We start from the raw sequence: 6,746 nt of genomic DNA, 5'->3' as shown, positions 1-6,746 counted from the left end.
ACAATTCCCGACATGCTTTTCGGGTTTAAACCCAGTTTCGACCCGAATCAGAACACAATCACCACGTGACCTTTTTTCCCAATAAAATGATCCAACGATGAACCACAAGGAGGAGCAGTTTTTAGTCGGATCCGACTTTGCCGTGAATCAGACGAAGAACCCTCAAGGTGAGACGTTCATTCTGATCTTCTTCATTCAAACTATAAAATCTCCAGGTAATTATTTTATTTCTTATTCCAATCGATCGGGATTGCGATGTGTTTAACCTATTGATGACGTCACATCTGTGCCCCAAAGGTGTGATCTTTCTCGACTTTACCTTAATTTCAAGAGAGGATCTCAGAATGAAAAAAAACAATTCTCCAGGTGAACCTCAAGGTGTGTTCAGTTACCAAGGTTCTTGAAGAGCTCTCGCCAAGAAGCTTAGTCGTTCCAGCAAGCACTCCATGTAAAACTGTTAAGGAACGGCTGGCTTGGCAAGCGCTAGCTAGGTGCTTGGTAACTTGACACCTTGCTTGTGTCAACCCCACCTGTCCCCACGTGCTTATTTGGAGGTAAAATGGAGACGGGTTCACCTCCTCAATGTCTGGTTGTGTGATCAATTCCTCAATACAGACTCGGTCCAACCCACGGGATCCCTTGGATCTTTGGACCCGGTCTCCTTCTGGTCTATAATTATCTCCTCCTCGTTCGACATCTTCTTGGTCCATGATATCGAGTTCATCGTTTCACGAACCTCACAATCTCCGCAATTGATGTTCGTGCTCCGATCTTACCACGTGACGTCACAATGTAATATATTCCGTTTAAATTAAATAAATCCGTGACGTCAACAAGTGAGCTGCATCACAGGTAAACCGTTCAACATGGATCAACGGTCCAGTAATCCTGGTGCTGGCTTTACGGTTAAGGTGGCTCGCTGAAGATCTTGGGGTCTTGAGTTTGAGCCCCTGTCGTGATGTTGACAAAACACAAACAATATCAATGGATCAGATTCTTTAATATTGGGTAAAAGGAAACGATCAAATTGTTCACTCAAGTTGCAAAGTCTTCCCTGAGTTAACTTGCTTCAAAGATGGGTCCATCATTCGAGACCTGCAGAGATGGTTTACGAGGTAAATGTGGTGGTGGAGGTAAATAAACTTTACGTGTAAACCAGGTGTAAATGACAAATATGGTGGACCCAGTGTGTGATCCACTTCAGCAATCGGTTACTTTGTAAGGATCTACGTAAGGATCTCCATGACACATAAATGTCAATGAATAACAAAATGGTGAAGGACCAAAAGAGGTAGAACTCATCTCCCTCCTCCTCCTCTCCCTCAACCAGGTGAGCTCCAACTACCTTATAATCCTTCTTCAGCGCGGCGAGGTCCTCCCGTGCCTCCACTAACTCTCCCTCCTCCATTCCTTCCCCCACATACCAGTGCACAAAGGCACGTTTGGCGTACGTCAAGTCGAACTTGTGATCGAGTCATGCCCAGGCTTCCGCAATGGCCGTCGTGTTGCTCAACATGGACAGAGCACGCACACAAGACTTTGGCCATGATAAAGCTTGCAGATTATTGTGAGAAATCCCTGAGGATATCCCGAAGACTCAATAGCTCAGTGGGTTGTTGCCGCGCACGTGATGTCCTTGGGTTTGAGTCTCGGGTTGAGTCAGCATCTTGGCAGACTCGTCCCACGCAGGAATATATTCGTTTGTTAAATAAATCTAATATATATATATATATTGTTGCGGATATGGGATTTGCATCCATCCGTATCCGCTTGTAAATATTCCCCTATTTCCTCAGTACTTCTCAACTATCCCCAATCCCCCATTCCCTAGTCCCATTTTCTGTAAACAACACTCTGTAGACCCGACCTCCCCCTATTTCCCCCCATTAAATGTCGCATCCAGGTCCACCGCATCTCACGTAGACAACTATAGGACATCTTGCTAGTTATTCTTAGTCTATGTCAGTTAAGGATTCGTTTCCATTAATTCTGACCCTTCGTTGCACCAGAATGTGATTTATGACACCGTTAGGAAGTTTAGGACCTCCCAATACCTCCCCGCAGCTCTTCCTCATGGTTCAGAAACAACAACAACAACAACGGCGGCGGCGTGGACAGGGAGTGCGCGTCCTCACTCCGGCTTGGTTGGTAGGGGGTGTTGGGAGGACATGAGGCCTTCCCCACGAGCCGCCATCAAACATGTGCTCGACGGGGTTACCAAGTAGGGGCTCGCTGTCAGCTCCTCGTCAAGGGCGGAGCCCGGTAACCCCCGCACCCAATGGAAGTGGCGGACCGGTCCCATCTGGGGCGGAGCCAACCAGCCAAGGGCGTGTCACTCCCCGTTGAGCATGCGCAAATGAGGGAGAGGTGACGTCAGATGCGCGCTGAGCTTGGAGAAAGGAAGACGCCACCTCCGAGCGCTGTGAGGCCTCCCTGCATCTGTTGGACCGTGCTTGATCCTGTCCCCGAGCCAAGGTGCACCTTGTGCTGTCGAACTACCTGTCCTTCCCTGCCATCAATCCCTGTGTAAGTCAGCCTTGTTCCGTTTGTCTGTGGTCTGTCTGGGATAAGATAAGACTGTAACTAAGTGCCTATCTCTTCTGTGTCTTTTACCTCACTCTACCTTGTAATCTACCCCTTTTCTCCACCACTAATTATACCCTCCTCCGGAGGTCTTGAGAACTGTACCCCTGGCGTCGTTTCATTTATCCCAGTCGTTGTGTCCTTTCCATCATTGATTTAGCATAGCGCGATTTAGTCAACGTCTGGGTGGAATCGGGGTCTAGTCGGGGAATAACTGTTAGGTCGCAGTAATACACCACCGCTCGGTCGAAATAACATCTAACCGCGATCCGTAACAATAGGTGTCAGGAGTGGGATACGAAGCCCGAAGCGCGCTTAACGCGCTCAAAATTACAAGCAGTTGGAAATTATTTTGTTTTACAAAAAACCCGAATTTTGAAAGTCGCGCTATGGCAGATCAAGACGGCTGGGTTCCGGTAGAGGAGAGTGAGGCAGGGTCGATCCAGGACCAAATTGAGGGACATGAGGAGAGCGAAGCAGTGAGGGTGGCAGGTTCGCAAAATGGCGTCCTCGCGCACGAGGTTGCGGGCGCGCAAAATGGCGCCTCGCACATGGCTACGGCGACCGCGCCCGCGACCGTAGCAGCGCCGTTGGTGGATTTGAACATTTTTTTTATACAAATGAAGGCCCTTATGGCCCAGAATAGCGAGAAATTGAGGGAGGACATGGGGGCCAATAGCCAACGGTTAGAACAAAGGATGGGGTTCAATAGCGAGAAATTGAGGGAGGACATGGGGGCCAATAGCCAACGGTTAGAACAAAGGATGGGGTCCAATAGCGAGAAATTGAGGGAGGACATGGGGGCCCAGATCGGAGGGTTAGGGAGTAGAATAGAGGGATTAGGAAACAAATTTGAGGGACTAGACAACAAATTTGAGGGATTAGACAATAGATTAGGGGAAATACAGGTGGGGTTAACGGGGGTAGAAAACAGAATGGCCGCTCAAGAGAATCAAATGGAAGGGATGAAAAAGGGGTTAGAGGGGTTAGAAAACAGTATGGAAGGCAAATTGAGGGACATGAGGGACCAAGCGGAAAGGGAAGTTAAAAAAATGGGGCAGCAGATAGAGGGGGTCAGAATGGGGGTAGAAACTAAATTGGATGCTCACAGGGAGGAAATGGAGCAGATGAGGGTGGCATCTGGGCAGGAGATGCAAGTGATGGGAGAGGAGATCAGAAGAGGTGTGAGTGAGGAGGTCGGAGGAGTGCGCGAGGAGGTGAGGCACTGTAAGGAGCGCATGGAGAAGGAGGTGAGAAAGGGGACTGTAAAATTGCAAGGTGGTATAGAGGAGTTGACGCTGGGAGTAGAACAACTGACAGTGGGACAAAAGGAGTTGGGGGACCAGGTAAAGAAGAACACAGCGGTAATAGAGGGTTTAAAATCGACACAGAAGGAGATGAAAAAGGACGTAGGGGTAATTAAAAAAGAGTGTCAGACGGTACATGAGGACCTGACGAGGAAAATGAACAAGGTGGTACAGGTGATGGAGGTTAAAGAGCGGGAGGTGCGGGAGCACATAGAAAAAAATAAGGTGGAGTTAGAGGAAGAACTTAAGGGGGCGCACGAGGAGATGAAGGAGGTGAAGCAGAAATTAGAAGAAGTGGAAGAAGGGGTGAGCGAAATTAAGAAGCGACGGAGAGAGGATAAGAAAGAGATAAAGGAGGAGGTAAAAGAATTGGTCCAAAGTCTGTGTTCGGATCGTGATGATGTGCTCATTAACCGGATGAGGGATTCGCAGTTGATGGAGGAGAAGCGAAGAGAAAGAGGACCCGGTGTAAGTGGTGACCAATATGGTCGTGCGTATGATGCGCCAGGTGATTTAATAAGCTTGGGGGTCGAGATGGACCCGGATGTTCGTGAGAGGCCAAGAGTGAGGTGTATGGCTGGTCCGGAGGGTATGGAACGAGGGTGCGAGCGAGAGGGACCGGTGATGGGAGAGGTGCGAGGTGTGAGTGAGCAAGGTTGTGGTGGTATGGAATGGGTAGCGGGTTGCGGAAGTGTGACCCATGCATCGACACCAACGGGGGTAGTTTTTAGAGGGATAGGGGAGGCACGGGAGCCCCTTGGGGGTAATGTACTGTGGGGGCCCGGCCGGTTCGGCCCCGCGCTGACCCCGCAAGGGGCGACGCACGGGGTCCGGCAGGCGGGCAACGACTCGCATACGAGGTGGTCCCACAAGGTCCCACTCGCGCCGTATGACGGTGGGTAAGGGTGGCATCCCTGCCACCCTTCCCATGATGGGGGCAAATGCGCTATAGATTATGGGGTGTCTGGCAGTGAAAACTAGCCCGGGTGGGTTAGGTTATATTGGTAGGGATCTAGCGAAGATGACATTAGGTAACGTTAAGGTTAGATAGTGACTGATACCTGTAGTGGGGACGTAGTAGCTTAGTGTTTGATAATGACGTGGGAGCGCAATAGTTTAAAGGGGCGACTGGGAAGCGCAAGTTTCAGAGGGGAGTAGTTAGATGAGATGATGCCGTGTGTTTGAGATTGAACAGGTGTGATTGCACAGGTGTGAGAACTGGACAGGTGTGTGGAGCAGTGTATGAGTAGTGAGTGTTGTGGATCAGCGCGAATGCGCTTGGGGGAGAGAAGGGTGCAGGCGGCACCAAGTATGAGAGCCCAGGTGTGCAAGCACAGGTGTGTGGAATATATGGAGCAGAGAATGAGTGGTGTGGAGAGAGTTGGAGTAAGTGGTACGGAGTGGTGTGCATGGTGCGAAGGTGTGGATGGGGGAAGAGTGGACCCCTTTTCACGAGTACCCGGGGAGGGTAGTTTAAAGAATAGTTAGAAGGTATAGGTAAATTGTGGTTGGATATTGGCATTTGTGGTGCGGTTGCAGAATGGTATTGTGGATGGGTGCATTGGTGTGGTGAAATTGGCTGGTCGTGTGGCCTGTTAGTATGAGTGTGAATGGTTGGGCACTCCGCCACTGTTAGATGTCGGCCAGGTGAGGCCGCAGGTGGGCTCTGGGAGCCGTTAGTGTCAGTGGGTGCCTGAGGATCCCGGGTGTGGATCGGGCAGGCCGTGCCAGAGAGGGCACTGAGGGGGTGAGACTGCGAGAGGGCCTTCCCCAGTTAGTTAGGTTAGGGTGAGGAGCAGGTGAGCTCGGTAGGCAACAACAGTGGTGGAGGTGTGCAGGTGGGCGGACCAGCTGGGAGCGTCACACGACCCAGCCACCGAAATTGTGCGGGGGCACCGAGTGATGAATCGGGGGAGTGAGACCCCAACTTGAGAAGCACCACAGTTTGGTCAATGGGAATTGGTTTTTAGAACCCATAGTGTAAGTGGCCAATGGATTGGCAGGGAAAGACCCCGGGTAATGTAAAGTTGTTAAAGTCATTTAGGAAATAGTTAGGATTGATGAACCTGTCGCACCATACGCAGCCACTTACCTGAGGTGGTGATGATGACTCCACACCTGTGTTTCTTTGTTTTGTGTTGCAGGAAATGAGAATTGCTGTTTGGATTTGTGAGACGCATCACGACGTGGATAAGACATTGGGGTGATTCCATCTCTCCCTCCTTAGGAGGGACTGATGATGAATTGGTGATGGCAAATTTTGATGTTGAGTTGGAGATGGCAGATTTTGATGGGAGTTGAAAATGGCAAATTTGATTGGTTAGGAGGGAGAGAAGACGAATTTGGTTTATGGGAGGAACGGGGAAGACAGTAGGGACGTTTGTTGATGTGTAAAGTAGATGTTTATGGGTAGTGTTGTGTTTTGTGGATACAGTAAGGGGTAAGGGAGGGGCAATGTAGGTTACCTGGTGGGGGGGGGGGGGCGTACGGTAGGAACGTACCTGTCTCACCTGGTTCCCATGTGCCCCCAGTGTGCATTACCTTATATTGCGTGCACTTTTGCGCCCTTACCACCTTACTCACTTGTCTTCTTTTGTCTCCCACCTCTGAGGATCTGGCTTTGGGGCAGAGAGAGAGGAGAGAGAGGTGCTGGCTCTGCAGTTGTGGGCCTGTACTTCCGCTGCTTGCTGCCTGGATCGATACACCATATGGACCGCAATTTTTGTGGCCACCCACAATGGACCGCAGTTCTTTTGCGGTCAAGCACCACCCGTGGATGAACCTCTGGGTCAACGTGGCACCTATGCCATACAGGTGAACCACTTTTAGTTGGCCCCCCTGACGGCCACAATTTAG

General features: G+C 50.4%; 2 protein-coding genes across 11 annotated transcripts in view; one reads left to right on the top strand and one right to left on the bottom strand.

Moving 5' to 3' along the window:
- Positions 1-111, top strand: part of LOC137417051 (E3 ubiquitin-protein ligase TRIM11-like) — a 150,100-nt gene extending 149,989 nt beyond the window's left edge. For all 10 annotated transcript variants that reach the window (XM_078770108.1, XM_078770106.1, XM_078770113.1 and 7 more), the window contains one exon: positions 1-111. This exon is cut by the window's left edge and continues 761 nt beyond it. The gene's annotated coding sequence lies outside the window, so the exon portion shown is untranslated.
- LOC137414956 (E3 ubiquitin/ISG15 ligase TRIM25-like) overlaps positions 1-6,746 on the bottom strand; it is a 1,058,494-nt gene that overhangs the window by 532,170 nt on the left and 519,578 nt on the right. The gene's annotated exons all lie outside the window — the stretch shown is intronic.

Source organism: Myxine glutinosa, chromosome 1 (genome assembly GCF_964187855.1).
Source record: "Myxine glutinosa chromosome 1, kmMyxGlut1.1, whole genome shotgun sequence".
NCBI classification, from domain to species: domain Eukaryota; kingdom Metazoa; phylum Chordata; class Myxini; order Myxiniformes; family Myxinidae; genus Myxine; species Myxine glutinosa.
This window is presented reverse-complemented; position numbering and strand designations above follow the sequence as displayed.